General features: G+C 38.2%; 1 pseudogene; it reads right to left on the bottom strand.

Moving 5' to 3' along the window:
* Positions 1-16,177: 16,177 nt before the first annotated feature.
* LOC140851396 (small nucleolar RNA R71) lies at positions 16,178-16,274 on the bottom strand (annotated as a pseudogene).
* Positions 16,275-22,951: the final 6,677 nt, after the last annotated feature.

Below are 22,951 nucleotides of genomic sequence, written 5' to 3'. Positions count from 1 at the left end.
TAGCATCCAGAAAATATTGTGCTGGTGAATGTTTCTTTATCTATTGTGTCTTATAGATCTACATATCATGACCCTGAAAAAGAAGAGGAATGTTTGTCTCAGGTTGGCCAATGGACTATATTGACAAGGTACATATCCTATAAAACTTGTTCAAATTTTTGGATTTCACCAGTTGTGCAACAGATGCACTATAGAGTGCAGGTCTTCTGCCCTACTTCAAGAAAGCGCTGCTTGTAGATTTTGTCAGTAGCTAGCCTCGATGTGCCAAATATGTGACAAGTTTAACTTTTGTTCCCAATAATCTTTATCTGTAGCGGGTTTAATTGCTTAATTTATCCTCACAAGAGCATGCATCTATAACTAGTTGTTCATGTGTCTGGGAAAAGCTTTTGTAGACCTACAGTAATTCATGCACAACTATGCCTAATCTTGCTGATCTAACACTGCAGCAATTCAACCATGAACTAGTACTCAACTCAACTAAGTCTTAACCTCAAACTAGTTGGGGTTGGCTATTGTCATGCCCCCGACCCAAGATGGTGAGCCAAAGATCATAACAACCACCGCATACTCAGAGAACTCTCCCCACAAGCATGCAAGACATCTTATCATGCTATCATGAAACAACAGTGGAATAATTAGTCAATAATTTAAATCAAAAATATAACAATCCAAATTTCAACTTTAATATCTCAATAAATTCAACAATGTTCAATAGACCTTATATCAAATTCAATAAGACTTTCAATCTAAAATAAAAGTATGGAGGTTCTGCTTCTAATCACTCTTCCATTTATATCTTGTATCATCTTAATTTCTCAACATCTGTAAAAAATAATAAAATAGGAGGTAATGAGCTAGACAGCCCAGTAAGTAATGATCACTTTAAATAGATTTCATCAGACATTAAAGTAAATAATCATTTATAGAAAATAAGCATATAGAGTTCATCAATTTGAAATCAATTTCAATTATGCAATATAGTTTATGCTAAATTTATTTCTTTTTCAAAAATTCGAGTTTCTTAAGAGATTTCAATTTCTTTCACTCTTAAATTCTTTTCATCAATCATGAGCTATGACCACATTTTTTCTGTGGCAGGATCATAACACTACATATCATCTTGCGGTGGGCTGCGAATCATCTGACAGCAAAGTTCTTCGGAACCGCTGGTCTCGCTGGCGGTTTGTCACTGGTCTCGCTGGCGATATGTTGCTGTTCTCACTGGCGACATAAATTTTTGGGATAAATCAATTGCCAACATATTTGCCCCCATTGGTGGGGTCCTTTATATAGTCAGGTTGTCAATTCATATTATTCTTATATCAAAATTTTTCATAAATCATATCTTTTATTCTTGTTTGATAAAAAAATACATAATCATGTGGTATCGAAATCAATCAATATAATACATAATAAAATCAATATATTCAATTATACTACATCATAACATTTCAAAATAGGATATTTTCAATAACAAAATATCATTCATCAAATTCATGTATCATATCATAAATCATGTCAGAAAAATATATTATAATTTATCGATAAATTTAAAAAAAAATGAAGTATTACTTACCTCATACGCATTCCAATAAATCTACATAATTTTAAAAAAAAAATTTCAAAATTTTTTGTTCATAGATCATATCGCGATATCCCATGATCAAACATCCATAATCCTATACAGGATCAATTTCAATAATTAGAAAGGACATGAATAATTAAGAAAGATAGAATTGATGGATACCCGCATCCTATAGTCCATATTGATCTGATCATCTAATTTCATCTGATCAAAATCCAATTAGGACATAGATGGTCTGAAGTTTGGCTATCGTATTAAATCAAATTTTTAAAATGATAGGATCGAAATTCCTTCATTGAGTTCATAAATCAAGTAAAGCAAAAAATCCATCTAGAAAGAGAACCAGTCTAGAGAGAGAAAGTAAAACTTCTAGCGAGAGAGAGTGGAATGTTCTTAGAGAGAGAAAGTGGGTTTCAAACTCAGAGAAAGGAGAGAGGGAAGGGAGAGAAATTTTTTTTCTTTGTTTTCTTTTCCTTTTCTCCTTTTTCTTTTTTTTCTTCCTTCTCTTATATTTTTTTTTCTTTTCACCGTGAAACAGAGGACCGCATCCTCTGTTTCTCTCTTCCCACGGAACAGGCGGAACAGAGAACTCCATTTTTCTATCCCCGACGCCAAGGAGGGCCTCCTTCCCATCGGGAAGGCTCACAGCCGGAGGAGCAGCGCAAGACCGGGACCGGTGACTCAAGTCCGGCGACCGGCAACGGCAACCGGCGGCAAACACCAAAAACAAAAGAAAGCGAAAACAAGGAAATCCGAATTCAAAGTTTTCAAGAGATATTATGGCAACAATTTTAACAAAAATTCAGCCAAGATTCAAGCTTAAGACCCATAGAACTTTGAGGAAAATTGATTAAAGGAATTTATCTGCTCTTTGATTGGGATTGATCCGATTCTTGATAGCCAAAACAAGGATAAACTGCCAGCAATCCAAGGAAAAATAAGGGCAGCGAATTGATGATTATTTTAGTGAGGAAAAATGAGGGATTTAAGCCTTTAAATAGGCCTTTTAAGGGAGGGAATCTGAGTTTGATTTGGTGTCTTAATCCTAAAGGTTTTAGGATTTGAATCGGTGAAGAATTCTTTCGGGAGTTCTTCCGTGAGTCCCCTTCCACAACAACGCACGTGCTGGTCCCTTTTTTTTTTTTGGTTGTATGTTTGCTTTAAGATCTGTGCCACTGTTTTGGGTTTTGGGACTTGATTTGGAATGAGGTATTACAGCTATATTACTTCTTTTCCTCCATTCCACTTGATTTAAGGCCATACTTTTTGAGAGATGTTGAGATATCAAATCCTTCCTTGCTAATTTAACTACGAATTAGTAAAACCAATCCATTCTGCAAGGCAAAACAAGTGGAGAAAGCCCTCCAACAGGTGCATAATGCTGCAATAGATAACTCAAGAGGAAGAACTAGAGCTTCTCTTACCCATCCTTCCTAACAATAATGATTCTTTGTATGGTGTGTTTTCATTTCTCACATTCCATCAATAAGTTGTGACTATTCTTTCTGTATATTCTTTGTTTTTTATGTGCCCCTGCACATTAATGCAAGAATGGTCTTTTGATTATGATGCTTGTATATGAATATAGGCAATCTCGGACAAATATTTGAAACTGATTTGGATTGATATGCCAATGCTGCCTAACAAATCATGTTTTTAAAGTTAGCAAACAATACCTGCCAAATGTGTCACTTAAAATTAATGTCAAGATAATTTTAAGCACTTTATTCATTTTTCTGATAAAGAAATAGTGTGAAGGAGGAAGAAATACCATGTCTATATGATTCCTTACCTCCATTTCTTATCTACATGATTCATGCAGATGGCAGGAAGAAATACAATATTTCTAGATGCTATAAGTTGGAGAATTCCCCTGGTTCAGTGATATACCAACCATAATAACTGGAGCAGATGTAACTCATCCTGAAACTAGAGAGGACTCTGATACAGCAGTTGCTGCCTTAATGATATAGCACCTCTTCCATTATTTAGAATTTGTTTGTATAACAAGCTGATGGTGATAGCCCTGACTATATTTTCTCTAACGATCTATGCTTACAGGTTGTTGCTTCTCAAGGCTGGCCTGAAGTGACAAAATATACTGGACTTGGATATACTCAAGCTCATTGACAAGAACTCATTCAGGATGTGTTCAAGACATCGCATGATCCTCAGCAGGGTACAGTTACAGGAGGCATGGTCATGCTTGTTTCTCTTTTCATTGAAAAGGGGACCTTAAATTACATTTACTACAGAGCAATCAGGTTTCTTTCTGGGGGCATGGTGAAGCTGTTGATAGTTAGATTAAGGTTTGGATAGCTGTGATTTGTTGAATGGCAAGTCTATGGTTATTAGAATTTTTTGAAACTAATATTTGCATTCTCATATCAACTACAGAAGCATTAATAGGAAAATTTGCCAATGAAAATATCAAACCATATTCACATAATTTACAAGTAAAATTATTATGGAAAGTCCATCTGTTTTGACATTTTTATTTGTCTTCTTAAGGCTTGCAGCAATAGGAAGCAAGTCAGAATATATAATTGTATAATTATATGTATTTCATCTCTTTACCTCTTTTTATTGTTTTTTTGCCAATATGTCAGCGCCACAGTTGATATATATCGACCAAGATACTGGGATATCTTGAAACATTTTAAAAATGCTTCATCCTTCATTTGTTGCTTTTATTCATTTAACTTGAAGATTTGCCTTTCTCTATCTACTTTATTAAGTTAAGTAGGACATTAATGAAAGTTAACTCTATACATGCTTGTAATTAGCAGCATGCCATTATCACATGTGTGCATTTGTACTGGAAACTTGTGGTTTGAGACCGTTATATTAGATCACATACTTATTAGAAAATCTTGGCCCTTGACCTTCTGTTATAGTGCCAGCCGGTCATATTTACTCTAGTTAGATCCATAACCAGGAGGGAGGGTTCCATTTCAAGAATCAAGTAGATTAAAACTTTCCCTGGGCTTTTGACTTGATTGGCACCTGAGTTCAGCTCTTAACCTGCTACCATGGTTGTAGCTTGGTGGTCAACCCCAAATGCTTGGCAACTCTCATGTTTTCTCCTTAATCACATTGGAAATGCATGGTGCATCATGTTTGAGAATGCCATTAGAAGATATGGAAAAGTAAAACTTAATTACAACTTAAGAAGGTCCATGCTTTAGATTACAACTTAATTACAACTTAACATAACAACCGGAGAGTCTTATGAGACAGAGAATATGTAGTCTGGTCTAGAATTTGACTATTAGAGGACTCTACAGCAGCATATATTTTTACTTTGATTGGCACTTTTTTTAGTGAGATCCATAAAGTTCATAAAGTGTTAAAGGGTAGCATGCAACAGTGTCAAATCGTATGTGATCATTAAGTTATAAATTTTTTTCTCACAAAAAAAGTTAATATTTATTAAATCAGATTTTATTGATTGTTATATAAATAGGTGATATCATAATGGAAGTGACTTTGATATCGTGCTTCAGCATGTAATTTTTCTTCACTGCACAATAGAAAAAGAACAGCAGTTGACTTGAGTGGGTGTTTTGATGTCCTCTTGTAATGTTCTGAGCAAGGTGTTTCTTATCATGATCGACTTAGATTTGGCTCTATTTGAAATTTGGAGTCCTAATTTCAGCTAATGCTGACCCAAACTCATGCTGGTCCTCACTGGACAGCAGTGGGTTTGCTCTAACCACATCATACATTACCTTGGCTTGGCCTGAGATAGGAAATTGTTGAAGGTGTTAACATGCCATTTGATATGGTCCATGAACCAAAACAGGTTCAAGCAGGGCAATTATGAACCATTGTTCCTTTTTTTTTTTGTTTCCTCTAGATTTTTAGGCTTTTTAGGGTCAAGTTGTAGGCGCTGGACAATAAAGTCTTGAAGTTTTTTTAAAAAAAATATAAAAAAATACCTTTTGATTTTTTTAACTTAAGACATGATAATTGGAAAAAATCAAACTTTCTGAATGATGATTCAAACTCATGTCAGATCTAAGATCCTAAGGTTATGTCTTTCATGCTAATCATTGGTTGCACCTGACCATGGATACAAACAAACAACCGTTGATCAGCAATTTAGACTTCTTGTCCCTTTAGACATTATCATGGATGACCAAGTGTGATTTTTTTCTGATTTTCTTGCTATGATTCTTTTCTTCATATGTGACATAACTTGATGTTCTCATAAACATGCATCAAATCAGCAAGCAAAAAGATGATTAGAAAATTGCAAGCGACTACTAAGAAGTAAACATGTGAACTATTTTGAGCTGGGCCTAGTCCGGTCCATGTTTAACTCATTTCCATGCCAATTTGGATCATATTAGATTATTATGTAGAATGATTGCAGTCTCCAAAATCCAATTACAAGTTTCATCAAGAATTGGCTCAGCCAGCCTTAACCCTTTCATGATGGATGATGTGCTGATTTTTTATTGCATGGTCCAAAGTCAACGTGGTTGCATGGTTCTAACCAATAATTTCTCTTACTTTCAAGCCCTGGAAGAACCGTTCTATTCTTTCAAAAAAAAAAATTCCTTATTTATTTTTTTCCATCAACATATCTGTAACGTGTAAAGTTTTTTCCATAGCTATTACGGCATTTTTTTTTTTTTTTCCATTAACAATACTGACACTGATAGCTACTACGGACTAATGAGTCTGTTTCGTGCCCTCACTGACACCCGGGGTACCACTCCTACAATGGCTCCAACTTGACTAAGATGCACTAAGAGAACTGACACAGAAAAGGAGCCAGCGTAATATTTACAAAAGAAAAGTATAGGGTAAAAGAAAAATTAATATAATACCCCATGAAAAATATTATAAATATTATTATACATATGTATGTATATATATATATATATATATATATATATATATATATATATATATATATATGTATATATATATATATGTATATATATATATATGTATATATATATATATATATGTATATATATATGTATGTGCACACGTATGTATGTATGTATGTATGTATATAAACAAACCAAGCTAAGGTTGAGAAGCTAACCACCTTCAAACTTGGTTTGTTATATCACAAAGGGATATGGAGCTTAAACCAAGCTGACGTTATATGATAATTGAGATTAATTAATTTATAACAAAAATTATATTTATAAGCATATTATATAGATAACAAAACTATGCATTATGTTTCATAATTGTATTTACTTAATATATCTATTGATACTAATCTGGTATGACATAAAAATATCTAAAAATATTTTTTATTTTATGCAATGTTCATACAAGACAAGTTGTCAAAGATAAAGATGGCACAATGCTTAACCGTTTGATCTGTCTAGCTTGATTCAATTTATCCTAGATCGATCTAATTTATCTATTTAATAAAATAATTAAATTTAAATTTAAATTTTTATCCCACTGAATAAACAAATTAGATTCAATTTATTCATTTTTTTTATCTATTTTATATCCAATCCAACTCATATTTGAACTAATCTAACTTAATGGCTCTCCTTAATCAAAGGCGGAGGAGAAGGCTAAAACAAAACACGAACTAATGCTAGATCTAGTAGCTTTCAAATCAATGGCCTTATCAACTAAAGGGGAGATCAACAAAGGCCATATAATACAAGTTTACCGAACAAGAAAAAGAAAAAGGCCATATAAGATAAAATAAAATCGAAAGGGACTGGATACCAAGAACTCAATAATGCCATTTTATCATCAAGCTGTTGCCTAATAATTTGTTATCAAATGTAATATCATCTTTCTTGAGATGCCATCAAAAGTTATCCCATCTTCTAGGGTGTAATCCTGCATTATTTTTAACAAAACTATGACATCAATTTATCTATCAGATGATTTTACCAAAAAAAAAACCTTATCTATCAGATGATTACCTTTCATGAACTGTTAATCGTGGCTACTTAAACCAGCTCTAAGATTTTTTTTCTTTTTATAGTAATTGAGCTCTAAGATGCTTAGTGACATTGAAAGCCGTAACCCAAGGTAAGTTAACGTGGTGACAGACAAAAGTATACCAACCAAAGTACCACCCAAAGCCGCGTTACCAAATAAACAAAGGTAATAGTTTACCCAAAAAAAAAAAAAAAAAAAAAGGGTACTACCCAAAACCAGATGCAGACACTTTAATAGCTAGTTGGCAAACCAGAGATGTCCAAGGGCAAAAGTATACCCATAACCAACCAAAGTACCCAACACCAATTAAGCAATCGATTTTTTTTTTTTTTGGCGGGGGCTGAGTGGGGGTGGGGGTGCGTGTGGTGGGTTCGAAACTGGGCACGTCCACATGGGGCGGAGCCGGTGATTCCGCTGCCAAAGCCGGCAACCACGATGACAGCTGTCGGCAGCTCGAACCTGGTTTGTCTTCCTTTCATTAAAAGTAAATAAATAATAAAGACATCACTAAGCTTAGATTTGCTTTCCATATTACTGCTGAAAATATGATTGACTCATGTTGCATGGGTCAACCAATTTATCCAACGTATTTATTTAGTTGAAGAAATAAAATTAATGATCAGTATGATTTAATCCCAATTATTTATTATTTTGATGAAATTGCAGCCATTCATCAAAGACTTATGTCCCTTGCCCAAGAATCTCTTATTCAATAATAATGTTAACTAATGATATTAGAGTCACATATGTTAATTATCTAATCACATTCATGATGAGGCTACTGCTACTTGCGGGCTATACGCTCTTTCATCTTCCATCCAAACACCAATCACGTTGTTATCCTTCCGCAACCTCTAGGCTAATTGTTAACAATTGCTATAAAAATTTAATATTTGTGTTTGCTCAATCGTATATTGGTTGGATTAGTATTATGGCATACACAAATAGTTAGTGATCATGATAAACCATTAATCTATTATATGACTGTCAATAGGTTAATATAATATAAGTGTTACGAGGGGATGACATATTTAATCCTACATCAGTTATGAGTCAGAAGGAAATATAGTTTATATGGATTGGAACCTTCTCTCCCACATGAGGTATTTTTTAAAAGACAAAACCATAAGGCTTCAAATAGCCAAAGCCTATTGAAATCCAAAAATGATCAAAGCCAAAGCGGACAATACCTCGCATATGCGAGTGTGAAGTCAACCTAGCTATCCAAACCATCCCATCCCTTGACCCTTAAGTGCAATATTGGCATCATCTATGGAAACGCTTTCTACCTACGTGTACATATTTCTTGACTAGAGGGCTAACATTGTGGGGGGATAGCATCTTTAGTCCCACATCGATTATAAATCAAGTGGGAGTATAGTTTATAGGGATTGTGTTAGGATTTGACATCTCGAGATTCGATCTACATTGAGCTTACAGCGAGATCTGTGGTGAAAAATAGAGTCCAACGAGACCAAGATCACTCCAAACGGAGCTCGGATGGAGAAGATACGAGCTTTTGAAGCTTGCACAAGATCCGAGATGGTGGAGGACCGCTGGCGGTTGACGGCGGGCCGGCGGAGCTGCGGCTGCACGGCCGCAGGCGGCGGAGCGTGGCCCAGGTGGGGCCAACAAGCGGGACGCGCAGCCCAGGCAGGCGCGTCGCCCAGTGCGAGCGCACCGCCCAGACGGGTGCGCGCCCAGCCCACGCACAAGCCCACGGGGCGCGGCCCAGGCCCGCACGTGCGGGCCGACCCAGGCCCAAGCACCGCTGGGGCCTAGTTTTCTCGGTCCACCGTGGACCGGATGGTCCACAAACCCATGCGTAGACCACAGATTGGTTTCCCAACCATTTCTCACGGTCCACGACACATTCCATGGATCAGAGTGCGATCGGATGGCCCAGGGAGCTTCCAGTCACGATCCAATGGTTCGGGCCTTCATCTAGGGTTATTTGGGCTGTGTTTGTGCTTGATTAGGATTGGGAATCCTAATCTAATACTTGTTTAAGCCTTTAAAAGGCTGGGAACACCTGAAATAGTATGGGGTGGCTCGGTTCTTCACGAGGTCGCGCAGAAACCAGAAAACCCTAGAAGAAGAGAGAGAGAGCCGTATGACCGAGAAAAGAAGGAGCTTCAAGGAGGCTTTTGGACAACGGACAGCGGTCACTTCAGAGATTCAGGGGGGTCTTTCAAGAGAGAGAGTTTTTGTGAGGAAAACTTTCTGTGAGGAAGAAATTGGATGTACGAGGGTTGAAGATGAGATCTCCTCTTGTAATTTTTTTTTTCATAGTGAAGTTTGCATGCCCCATGGAGGTGAGCCCTTTTGTGGCTGATCCACGTATTTTGATTGTTTTTTATTTTGTTTCTTCTTTCTTCCTGCTGCATCATGCAATACTAAAAAAGTCTTGGGAGGTGGTGTCCTGGTCAAACATCCACCGAACAAGTGTATCAGAGCGAGGCGGTATAAGGATGCAGATTGTAGTGGTGGTGAGCAAGACTGAAGATGGAGAAGACAGGAACAATCAAGATGGAGATCAACAAATTTAATGGTAAGAGCAATTTCTCCTTGTGGCAGGCAAGGGTGAAAGACGTGCTCATCCAACAGGGGTTGATCGATGCTCTCTTGTGCAATGAGAAGCCAACCACTATAGATGTACGGGATTAAAAATGACTACAAATGCAGACAGTGAGTACCATCTGTATGTACCTAGCAGATGAGGTGGTGATCCATATGCTGAGCGAGACTTCTCCGACGGTGCTGTGGTCGAAGCTCGAAGAATTATACATGGTGAAGTCTCTCACCAACACTCTTTTCCTCTGGAGACAGTTCTACCAACTGTGGATGTCTGAGGGATAGCATGCAGGAGCATCTTAGCCACTTCCAGAAGATCCTCACCGACCTCCTCAGCGTTGGCGAGAATGTTGAGGAGAAGACCAGGGTGCTGGTTTTGCTAGCATTGCTTCCACCTTCGTACGAGTCCTTGGTGACTGCTCTTCTAATGGAAAAGAGCACCATCAAGATGGATGAGATCACCGCGATGATACTCCAGAATGAAGTTATCAGGAGGGAGAACCCAGTTTCGAGCTCAGGTGACAGTAGCTTAGCTTTGGTGGCTTCTGGAGGAGCAGGAGGCAGTAGACGGAGCGATAAGAGATCGCGATGAGGATGGTCCAAGTCCAGGAGGGACTTGAGCAAAACCAGGTGTTATCGGTGTGAGGAGTTAGGACATCTAGCCAAAGATTATCCTCAACTCAAAAATCGGACAATGGCTGCTATAGCGATGATCGACAGCGATTCAGATGGAGATGTCCTGGAGATATCTGATGAGGTATCTACTTCTTCCCAATAGTGGATATTAGATTCTGCATGCCCCTATCATATATGTTGCAGAGAGGAGCAGTTTGACTCCTTGGAGAACAGTAAGGACACTGTAGATCTACCAGATGGATCGAGCTGTGCGATCAGAGGCATTAGGACGGTCAGCTGGAGGGCACATGATGGTGCAGTGAGGAGATTGAGAGAGGTCCGATATATATCTGATTTCAGATGGAATCTTATTTCACTTAGTAGACTGGATTCGAGAGGCTACAGGATGGTAGCTGGTGGAGAAATCCTGAGGGTGCTGCGGCGATAGGATTGTGCTGGAGGGGAAGAAGGAGAGCAAAGGATATTATTATCTGGTAGAGAGTCCAGTGCGAGGTGGAGCTTCGGGAGCCAGATAGAGCCCAGAGCGAGGTGGAGCTTCAAGTAGAGGTAGATCGGGCACGAGACAGGAGACTCGGGAGGACGAGAGGCGACGTCGCAAAGTGAGATTCCTATTGTCGTAGGATGATGCCCCACGTAGGTCTCAGGTTAGGAGGAGCATAACATACAATGGAGATGGGATCAAGTAGCCTGGCTCGACTCTCATATTTGCCCATCCATGATCAGCAGGCGATTGATCCAGGGCATGGGGGCAAGGAGATCCAGAAGCTCTCGAAGTTAGGAGGAGGTCGAATATCGAGTCGAGATGAAGATTGTTAGAATTTGATACCTTGATATTTGGTCCATATTGAGCCCACAGCGATGTCCGCGGTGAAAAATGAAGTCCAACGTGTTGGGTATAGTGTCCCAAAGCCAATCGTCAGCCTATTGACGGTTGTGCTCTTTCTTGTATTAGTATATGAATTATAAATAAATAAAAGTTATTTTGATATTTTTCATCACAAATTATTTCATCTTTTAATGAACTCCTGTATTGTGGTAAAATCCTTAGGACTATTTAAACTCGACAAAGGAGGATTTGTCGTTTAGTCTTTAAACCTGTTCGCGACCAAATGATACGTTGTTACTAAGGACAACAATGTTTATCAAGCATAGGTCGTTGTGTACCATATGGGTTAGTTGTCCTCTTAACCAAAGAGTGTGGAGACACTGGTATAGCATACAGATGAGATGTAATGGTACATCTGCACTGAACATGACCAACTCCAGAGCTTTTTCTGTTGTCAAGATTTGCTCCGATGGGATATGGGTATAACTGTCCCTCCGACCTGAGACCGCTACGGTGACTTGCAAGTAACTCACTACACTTAGGCATTGGACTATCTGAATTTCTAATTCAGTGATGGAAGGCTGCTGGGTGTAGTCAAGTACTTGACTTGTCGGTGCGTGTGTCAAGATGGGATTGACCACTCCAGTTCAAGAGCTGTGTACAGTCGTATTTCAATTTAGCAAAACCTTAGCCAGAGTAGTCCTAATGAGGAGTCACAGGACTGTTTGAGTTGAGCATGATTTGGATGATCTGATCAGGGTTGACAGTTTAACCCTGAGTCGTCCTATACACAGGGGTCAAAAGGGATGAATTATACAGTAACCATATTCGCATAGGTTCTGAGTGTTACGATTGCGATTATTCAACCTATCCGGACATCGGATACTATTGCTAGATGGTCACTTCGATTAGTACAGGAATTGATTCCTGTGCTACCGGCTTAGGTTTGAACCTGCGGGGTCACACACATTAGAGGTTCCTATCTGATCTGATGGCTGGTGAAGAGTCCCACTGGACTGGAACTCTTCGACCAAGAGTCCTAATACTCGGAGACTCTGAGTCCTATGTGTCTGAGACTCTGTGATCAAGAATCAGGATTCTCTGATCACGAGTTCCACACATTTTGGGTACCGGGGTCAAGAGTCCCACTGGTTTGGGACTCTTCAATCAGGGTTTCATATCGATGGACTCTGATATCCGATTGCCCATCGAATTTGGACTCAGTATTTATGAGAGGTTTAATTAGTGATTTGATCACTAATTAACTCAATTTGATTGAATAATTATTTTTGGATCAAGTCCAATTGAATTGGATTCAGTTGGGTTTGACCCGATTAGGTTAAGAGTTGACCTAATCGCCAAGGTGGTTTGATCCCTGATTTGATCAGGGGTTGGGCTTAGTCAATTTTTGATTTGATTAAAATTTTATTGAGCCTAATTAAGCCTAATTATGTTGGGTTTAACTTAGTCTAATTGTGCCTAACTTATTTTAATAAGGTTGGTTCAATTAGGTTTGAAACCACCTTTGACTTGTCTCCTTACGCCACCTCACCTCACCTGCGCCTATTTGAATTCATGAGAAACAAGTTCTCGTAAATTTTCTCCCACGCAGAAGCCTTCCCACGCCCCTCCTTTGTGTGCCATTTGAGTGGATAAAGATTGGTTGGTTGGCCATTCAAATTCAAATGATGTTTGAATTTGAATGGGCAACTAATCCCATGCGCCACCTTATCCATTTGTGCGCCCCTTGCTCTACATGAGAAAAGGTTTCTCGTGTAGACTCTCCATGCACAAAGAAGCCCACGCCCCTCTCTTCTCTCACCATGAGTGGATAAGGATAGGTTGGTTGGTATTTGAATTCAAATTCGATTTGAATTCAAGTGAGCAACCACCTAGCTTTATCCTCTTATGCGGTAAAAATGCGGTCTTGCACGTTTTAAAAAGGAAGAGAAGGTGGGGCGTGTGCATGATAAACACTTAATTTAAGTCATTTAAAGCAAAAAATTATAGTTAATTTATTTTTTTTATTAAGAATTTGATGCTTCTTTTTATGTTTTACAGGAAAGGTGATCGTCGATACAAAGAGTCCGATTCATAGATCAAAAAGACTCAAGTTTGAAGAAAATTGGACTTAAAATAAAATTAAAATAAAAGAAGGATACATACGATATTATAGAAAATGAAGATACTATGCAAGGAATCAAAAGGATATAGACGTAATTATAAAGAAACAAAAGTTTTTTTTTAGAATTAAAAATTTTTTTTTAAAGTGTTAACGCGTGCATGAGCGCGCGGAAGGCTCACGCGGGCGCGATGTGGAAGGCTCACGCGGAAGCGGACACGGGCAGACGCGGGCGGACGTGTGGCATCGCGGGCGCGGCATCGCAGTGGGTACGCGCGAGTGGGCATGCGCGGGTGCGGGCGTGGGCGTGGGCGCGAGGCAGGCAGGTTCATGGGGAATTTGATGCTGACGGACATAGTGACGAATAAATACTTATTAAAAAGAAAAAAAATATGATATTTAGAAATACTTCAAGAGAAAAATTTTGTATTTTCTTTATCTACTTGTGATCTTTCCATCTCATCTATCCATCTTTTAATCCTTAGTATTTTCTTTAGTCCCACATCGAAAAATCTTGTAAAACTCCTCCCTCCTAACACCTATAAAAAGGCTTTTGTACTCTTATTGGAGGGAGAGTTCAGAAATTCTTCTAGAGCCTTGCATAGAGGAATAGAAGGGGACTACTTCATGAGCAGCTAGGCTAGCAGTCTCGGGAGTGGAGAAAAAATTTTATAACGACACAGAGATGGTTTATTGTTCTAAACTTTCTTGTATTTCTTTATATGCAATAAAGATTATGCTTTTTATTTAAATCGTCATGAGTTCTTTATTTGCTCTCTTTCATATGCTTTTATTTATGCTTTTCTATTAGATTAATATTAAGAATAATTTTTACTTTCCGAAGACACGCCGTGATCTACGGATATGGGACGTGTCGAGGAAAGAAGAGTTGTTTACCTAGTACTTTTCGGAGATGCACCGTGATCTACGGGTACGGGACGTGCCGAGGAAAGACAGATATTTTTTCTAAGATTAATCACATCTATTTAATTAAAAAAAAAGATACAACTCTGCTAGTACAAAATTAATTCAAAACTTCCGAGCTCTTTATTTTCTAATTATATCAATTTTAAGATAATTTATTTTCTAAATCAAAAATAATACTTCTTTCTTTTATTTTGTAATCTCAACTTAGCCCAAGATTTCTGAGGATACGATCTCGACTCATCCTACCTACGTAGTGAGTAGAGTTATTTTTGGTACTATCAATGACTACGCATCAAATTTTGGTACCGTTGCCAGGGACCTTGGCACGGTTGAATTAAAAAAAAAAATTACTGATATTTCATAACACTTAACTAAAATAGCGTAACCTCAAATATAAAAATTTTTAAATTGATTGGACACCTTGTTTCTTTGCATCTCATCTCCATAATTAACTTTAAGGGTGCAATCCATTAACTAAGATAAGGTGGGGATTTGATCACCCTTTCTTGACCCACAAATCACTCCCTTGCATTTGCATAACCTAGACCTTAATCTAAAATCAACTAGATGTCAACCCTAAAAATTTTGAGCTCAATCGGATAAGAAAGCTCTAGAGTTGAACCGAGTGCGGATTGGTTAATTGCTCGGTGTCTAAAGCAAGTGGTTAAAGAAAGTGGTTTTCAATTGGTTCCGTTGACTGACCTGGCCAACTCAGTTGGTGTCTAAGGAAAGCAACGAGCAGGAATCCTCCCACATCTTATGCTTATCTGGCCGAGTCAATTACTCAGTCTTGAGCTTGGAGTGCTCAAAGGCGGTCTTGGAAGTTAGGAGCTGTCTAGATCTAAGTTAACCTTAGGATAGAGAGTCTATGCTTGTTTAAGTTGATTGCAATTAACATCTAAACATTAACTAATTTCTCCCTTTTCATAGATTTAAGATTCTTAAGTTCTTCTCTTTAGATTTTTTTCATTCTTTTCTCACTTTATTATATATATATATATATATATATATATATATATATATATATATATATTATAAAAACTAAAATTTTCTGTGTTTGCTCTAAAGTATAATTGTAAGGTGTATGCTTGGTCGTAGATCGTTACGACCAGAAATTTAACCTTTTGATCCAGAAATAGAAAGAACCTTTAGAGCCAACAGATGTAAAAATATGGATCGAAATCAGGAGAATGATCCACCCAGGCAATTGAAGGAGTACTTTACTCCTTCCACATATACCTACTCTCCTTGTATTCAAGTGCCCCCTGTGGAGGCCACTCAATATGAAATTAAGTCCAGTATAATCCAAATGTTACCTTCATTTTATGGACTTAGTAATGATGACCCTTATAAACATCTTGAAGAATTTCTTGAGATATGCTCAACTGTCAAAATTCACAACTTCTCTGATGATACTCTTAGGTTAAAATTATGTCCTTTCTCACTTAAGGACAAAGCCAAATACTGGCTACATACTTTGGATTCCATGACTATATCAATCTGAGACCAGCTACAAGGAGAGTTTCTCAAGAAATATTTTTCCATAGAAAAAACTAATCAAATAAGGAAAGCCATAACTAGTTTTTTCCAATTAGATGGAAAATATTTCATGAAATATGGGAGAGATTAAAGGACCTTATTAGAAAATATCCCCACCATGCTGTACCCAAGTGGCAGTTAATCCAATATTTTTATGATGGGCTATCTGAAAGACATCGACAAATGGTCGATGCATCATGCGGTGGGACATTTATGCTGAAAAGTGATGATGAGGCATGGCAACTGTTTGAAATTTTAAGTAAAAATTTATTACATCATATGTCTGCCGCTATTAGAGATAAACCCATGTTAAACCCAAAGAGAGGTGGAATATATGAAGTAAAAAATACCATAGATATCCATCATAAGATAGATGAACTGTCCCAAAAATTAGATCATCTTCTAAATACTGGACAATCCCCGATTCCACCTAACCCAATCCAAGAAGTTTGTGTATTGTGTGCAAGTCCAAACCATTTTGTTAGTGAATGCCCAGCCGCACCTCAATTTCCTGAGTTTGTGCACGAGCAGGTTCAGCAAGCTCAAGTCCAACAAGCTCGCAGACCAAGAAACGATCGATATTCGAACACTTATAACTCCAGCTGGAGAAACCATCCAAATTTCTCCTGGAGACCACAACCAGTGGTTGGTCCTACCGTACCTCGACCTCAATATCAGGACCCAACATATAGGCATGGACCATACCATCAATTTCAAAATGTTCCTCAACCGTCTACTACTGGTCACAGCTCAGCTTTTGAGAAAAAAGTTCTGAAAGCACTAGAATGATTAGAAGTCAACACTCAGACCCTTAACTCCCACACACAATCCATTGCTAAGCTAGAGACCCAAATAGGTCAACTAGCGACTGCATTCAGTAGGAGGGAAGGAGAAAAATTACCTAGCCAATCCGAGAGCAACCCAAGAGGGCAATTTGTGATTGAGAGCTCTAATACCCCAGAAGTTTTTTCTGAACATGCCAAATCAATCTTGACTCTGAGAAGTGGGAAGGTCATTGAACACACTAGTACAACCAATGAGACCGACCCTAAACCTCTAACCAAAGCCAAATCACCCAAGAACAAGGAGGACCTGAAAATAGAGAAGGAACCAACTGCATTGGAATCATCTTACTTGCCTAAAGCCCCATTTTCAGATGCCCTGAAAGCCCCTATTCCTGCAGATAAGAAGGGAGAAAAACTTGATGAGATGTTGGAATTATTTAAGCAAGTCCAAATTAATCTTTCCTTCTAGACGCAATCAAACAGGTCCCTCCTTATGCCAAATTTTTGAAGGATTTGTGCACCCAAAAATATAAATCTAGATCATAAATCTCAAAAAAAGTACGTCTCACTGAACAGGCTAGTTCTGTCTTCCAGCATGCCACTCCTCCAAAGCTTAAGACCCAGGAGCCCCCATCATTTCCTATGTTATAGGAGATTATCACATTGAAAAAGCTCTTCTGAATTTAGGAGCAAGTGTGAATCTTTTACCTAGTTCGGTGTATGAACTTTTTGGATTTGGAGAACTGAAACCCACATCAGTCACACTGCAATTAGCCGACAGATCAATTAAGAAACACGTGGAGTGCTTGAGGATGTCTTGGTCAAGGTAGATGAATTTTACTTTCCAGTTGATTTTCTGGTTCTCGACATGGAACTAAGTGGCAACCCCAGACAAATTTTCATTATCTTAGGACGACCCTTCCTAGCTACGGCAAATGCATGCATTAATTGTAGGACAGGAGTCATGGACGTATCATTTGGGAATAAGAAACAAGACTGAATGTATTTGGTGCTTCCCAAGGACCATCAATGGATAATTGCTTCGAAGTAGATACACTAGAAGACATTATAGAAGATGCAACACCCACAATTCTAGCACCAGACCCCTTAGATACTTGCTTGGCTCACTTTGGAGTGTATGACTTTGAGGAATATATAAAGAAGTTAACATCTTGTTGGATACACACACGATAAAACCACTCCTCCATGGACAATCAAGTATGAGCCATTGCCCACATTAGCCAGTACACCAATAGTCCCATCTTTAAATCACCACCTACGTTAGAATTGAAACTCCTTCCTGCTACGCTCAAGTATGTATTTCTAGGACTCAATGACACCCTCCCGGCAATCATTGCATCAGACTTGACCCCTAATAGGAAGCACAATTGGTTGGTATTCTGAAGGAACACAAAGAGGCTATCGGTTGGTCCATTGTCGATTAAAAAGAATTGACCCCTCCATTTGCATGCACCATATTCATTTTGAGGCAAATGCCAAACCCCATCGAGATATGCAGAGGAGATTGAACCCAAACATGTTGAAGTAGTAAAAAAGAGGTGGTAAAGTGGTTAGATGCTGGAATCATCTACCCCATATCTGATAGTAAATGGGTCAGTCCCACTCAAGTAGTACCTAAGAAATCAGGTATTATTGTGGTTAAAACGAAGAAGGTGAACTGCTTCCCACTCGCATATCATCTGGATGGCGAGTATGCATAGATTATAGAAAACTGAATGCCGTTACTAGGAAGGACCATTTTCCATTGCCCTTCATCGACCAAATCTTAGAACGGTTAGCAGGATAAAGTTTCTTCTATTTTCTTGATGGTTATTCAGGGTACAATCAAGTACCTGTATTTTGGATGACCAAGAAAAGACTACCTTCACCTGCCCCTATGGCACCTTCGCTTTTCGGTGTATGCCATTCGGGTTTGCAATGCACCCGCTACATTTCAACGGTGTATACTGGCCATTTTTTTGGATATGGTGGAAAATATCTTGAAGTTTTTATGGATGATTTTTCTGTGTTTGGAACCACCTTTGAGGATTGTCTCCATAATCTTTCCAAAGTTCTTAAACGGTGTATGGAGACAAATCTTGTCCTAAGTTGGAAAAAGAGCCATTTCATGGTGCGGAAAGGAATTGTATTAGGACATATTATTTCTGAAAGAGGGATCGAGGTAGATAAAGCCAAAGTTGAGGTCATTTCAAAACTACCACCCCTACTTCGGTCCGATAAATACGATCCTTCTTAGGTCATGCCGGATTTTATAGATGCTTCATCAAAGACTTTAGCAAGATTTCAAGACCCTTGTGCAATCTGTTGGCCAAGGATACACCATTTATCTTTGACGAAGACTGTTTGAAAGCGTTCAACACATTACGAACAGCCCTGACAACAGCACCCATAATAAAACCCCCTGACTGGTCCATTCCATTTGAGATTATGTGTGATGCCTCTGACTTTGCAATAGGTGCCGTCTTAGGCCAAAAAATTAATAAGGAGCCACATGTGATCTATTATGCTAGCAAGACTCTTTCCGATGCCCAATTAAACTACACCACAACAGAAAAAGAGCTACTAGCAGTAGTGTTCGCCCTTGAAAAATTTTACTCATATCTGTTAGGGTCTAAGGTTCTAGTTTACTCTGATCATGCGGCTCTGAAATATCTCCTCTCAAAGAAAGATACTAAACCGCGTTTGATCAGATGGATCCTTCTTTTACAAGAATTTGATCTGAAAATCCGAGATAAGAAGGGTTCTGAGAATGTGGTAGCTGATCACATCTCCAGGATCTTAGTTGAACACACGATAGGCATAGATGAGGTCAAAGAAAAATTTTCTGACGAACAACTTTTCGCAATCTCCTCTAGCCGTCCTTCATGGTTTGCCCATATTGTCAATTACTTGTCAACAGGACAAGTACCTTCTCACTGGACAAAACAAGAAAAGGATCGATTTTTCTCATAAATTAAACATTATTTCTGGGAAGAACCTGAACTATTCAAATACTGTCCTGACCAAGTTATTCGCCGTTGTGTCCCGAGAGTGAATTCCAAAGCATTCTCACTTTTTGCCATTCTTCGGCATGTGGGGGACATTTTAGTGGAAGAAAAACTACAGCAAAAGTGCTGCAGAGTGGGTTTTATTGGCCAACGCTTTTCAAAGATGCACATGAATTTGGCCGAAGTTGTCTGCGATGTCAGCAAATAGAAAATTTATCCAAGAAGGATATGATGCCGCTGACCCCATTTTAGTAGTAGAAATCTTCGATGTTTGGGGGATTGATTTCATGGGACCTTTTCCAGCCTCATTTGGATTCGAATATATTTTAGTGGCAGTTGATTACGTATCAAAATGGGTGGAGACAATAGCTACACGGACTAATGATAATAAAATTGTAACTAGTTTTATCCAACGAAACATCATTAGTCGATTTGGCTTCCCAAGGGTGATCATTAGTGATGGGGGGACTCATTTTACGAATAAATATTTTGAAGCACTTATGAAAAAATATAATATTTTACACAAAGTGGCCACACCATATCACCCCCAAACTAATGGTCAGGTAGAGGTGTCAAATAGGGAGATTAAACATATCCTAGAAAAGACGGTTAGGCCCGATAGAAAGGATTGGTCTCTTCGCTTAAACGATGCATTATGGGCTTACCGTACTGCTTTTAAAACACCCATAGGAATGTCTCCTTATCGATTTGTATTCGGAAAAGCTTGTCATCTACCGGTGGAATTGGAACATCGTGCATTTTGGGCCATACGGCAATTTAACTTTGATATGAAAAATGCAGGTTCCAATAGGAGACTTCAATTAAATAAACTTGAAAAGCTACGCAATGAAGCGTATGAGAGTGTCAGAATTTATAAGGCTCCAACTAAAGCATACCACGATAAATTCTTTGCATGAAAAATGTTCGAGCCCAATCAAAAAGTTTGGCTCTTCAATTCTAGGTTGTGTCTGTTTCTTGGAAAACTTCGCTCACATTGGGACGGACCTTTCATTGTAACTCAGGTATTTCCTTATGGAGCTATAGAACTCAAAAATCCTAAACAGGGGAACACTTTTAAAGTGAACGGTCAGCAATTGAAACCTTACATAGATGAATTAGTGATGGAAAATTAATTGAATCTATTGATTTAGTGGATCCAATACGCCATAATACTCAATTCAGTCTGGCTGAAGACGTAAAACTTAGCGCTTGTTGGGAGGCAACCCAATGATTTCATATTTTTTTTAACTTTACCGCAGCTACAGAAATTTAGAACAAGAGCCTATTAATCAATGAAGCTATCTTCGACTTCCAAGCAAAATTATCCCAGGTGCACTCTCTCCTTTTATTTTCTTTGCTTTCCTACTCCATTGATGACAATGTAGATTAAGTTGGGGGGGGAGGAAATTAATCAAATCCTCGAGTATGGTTAGAAATAATTAGTTTTGTGTATCCAAATTTTATTTTGATTAAGAGTCAATTAGGCATCCTAAACAATGAATGATTAATGGTCAAGATAATTTTAGAGATACTGAGGAATAAATTATTAAGAAAATCCAATGAATGATAGGGTTTAAACTAGACCAAATTTTAGGAGTGATTCTACAACCCTCTTCTTACTGATCTCAATAAAGAATCTGCTTCATGAGAGATTGGGTGGAAAGATCGAGGTATGCAAAAATTTCCTTAAAATTTACTTAAAAAAAAAAAAAAACATTGGTTTCTTACTGAGTAACCGGGCCCTTTCGCCTAAGTAAGTATTGTGGTTCACGTAAAAAGGTAGGCAATGTTAAAAAAAAAAATAGTGGATAATAAGGGGACTAAATTACAAGAAGATAATAAACCTCTCTCCCATTAAGTTAGAGGATTTAAAGAGTAAAGTGGGGAGTTGGTGAAAGAAAAGCTCTTGAAATTTCTTTAGTTAATACTTAGTCACTAATTGGGTCAAATTGATAATCCAATGAAATATCTCTTTAATGGTCTGACCAGATATCATTTACCTTTTGGGATGCCTAATCTAACTTTTGATTCAAGACTGAGTCGGTACACAATTTTGATATATCTATTTTACTCGAAGACGAGCAAAATTCAAGTTGGGGGATGTGATAAACACTTAATTTAATCATTTAAAGCATAAAATCATATTTAATTTATTTTATTTATTAAAAATTTGATGCTTTTTTTATATTTTACAGGAAAGATGATCGCCGATACAAAGAGTCCGATTCATAGATCAAAAAGACTCAAGTTTGAAGAAATTTAGACTTAAAATAAAATTAAAATAAAAGAAGGATGCATACGGTATTATAGAAAATGAAGATACTATGCAAGGAATCCAAAAGGATATGGACGTCATTGTGAAGAAACAAAAGTTTCTTTTTGAAATACAAAAAGAATGTTCACGCGACAGTGTTCCTGGGGCACGGGTGAGCGTGTGGGCGCGCGGGTGAGCGCAGATGTGGGGCGGACGCGGCGTGGGTGCGAGCGTGGGCACATGCGCGGCATCGCGCAGGTGCGGGCTTGCAGGTGTGGGCGTGCGGTGAGCGGGCGCGCGGCAGGCGGGTTCGCGGAGAGTTTTTGCTGGCGGACGAACAGATGCTTATTAAAGGAAAAAAATTAATATTTAGAAATACTTTGAGAGGAAAGATTTGTATTTTCTTTATTTATTTGTGATCTTTCCATCTCATCCATCCATCTTTTAGTCTTTAGCATTTTTTTTAGTCCCACAATGGAAAATCATGTAAAACTCCTCCTCCTAACACCTATAAAAAGACTTTTGTACTTCCATTGGAGGGGGAGCCCAGAAATTCTTCTAGAGCCTTGCATTGAGGAATAGAAAGGGACTACTTCATGAGCAGCTAGGCTAGCAGTCTCGGGAGTGGAGAAAAAATTTTGTAATGACACAGAGATGGTTCATTGTTCTAAACTTTCTTGTATTTCTTTATATGCAATGAAGATTATGCTTTTTATTTAAATCGTCATGAGTTCTTTATTTGCTCTCCTTCATAT

Source organism: Elaeis guineensis, chromosome 8, assembly GCF_000442705.2.
Source record: "Elaeis guineensis isolate ETL-2024a chromosome 8, EG11, whole genome shotgun sequence".
Taxonomy (NCBI): Eukaryota; Viridiplantae; Streptophyta; class Magnoliopsida; order Arecales; family Arecaceae; genus Elaeis; species Elaeis guineensis.
The sequence above is the reverse complement of the archived record's forward strand: the minus strand, read 5'-3'. Positions and strand labels throughout refer to the sequence as shown.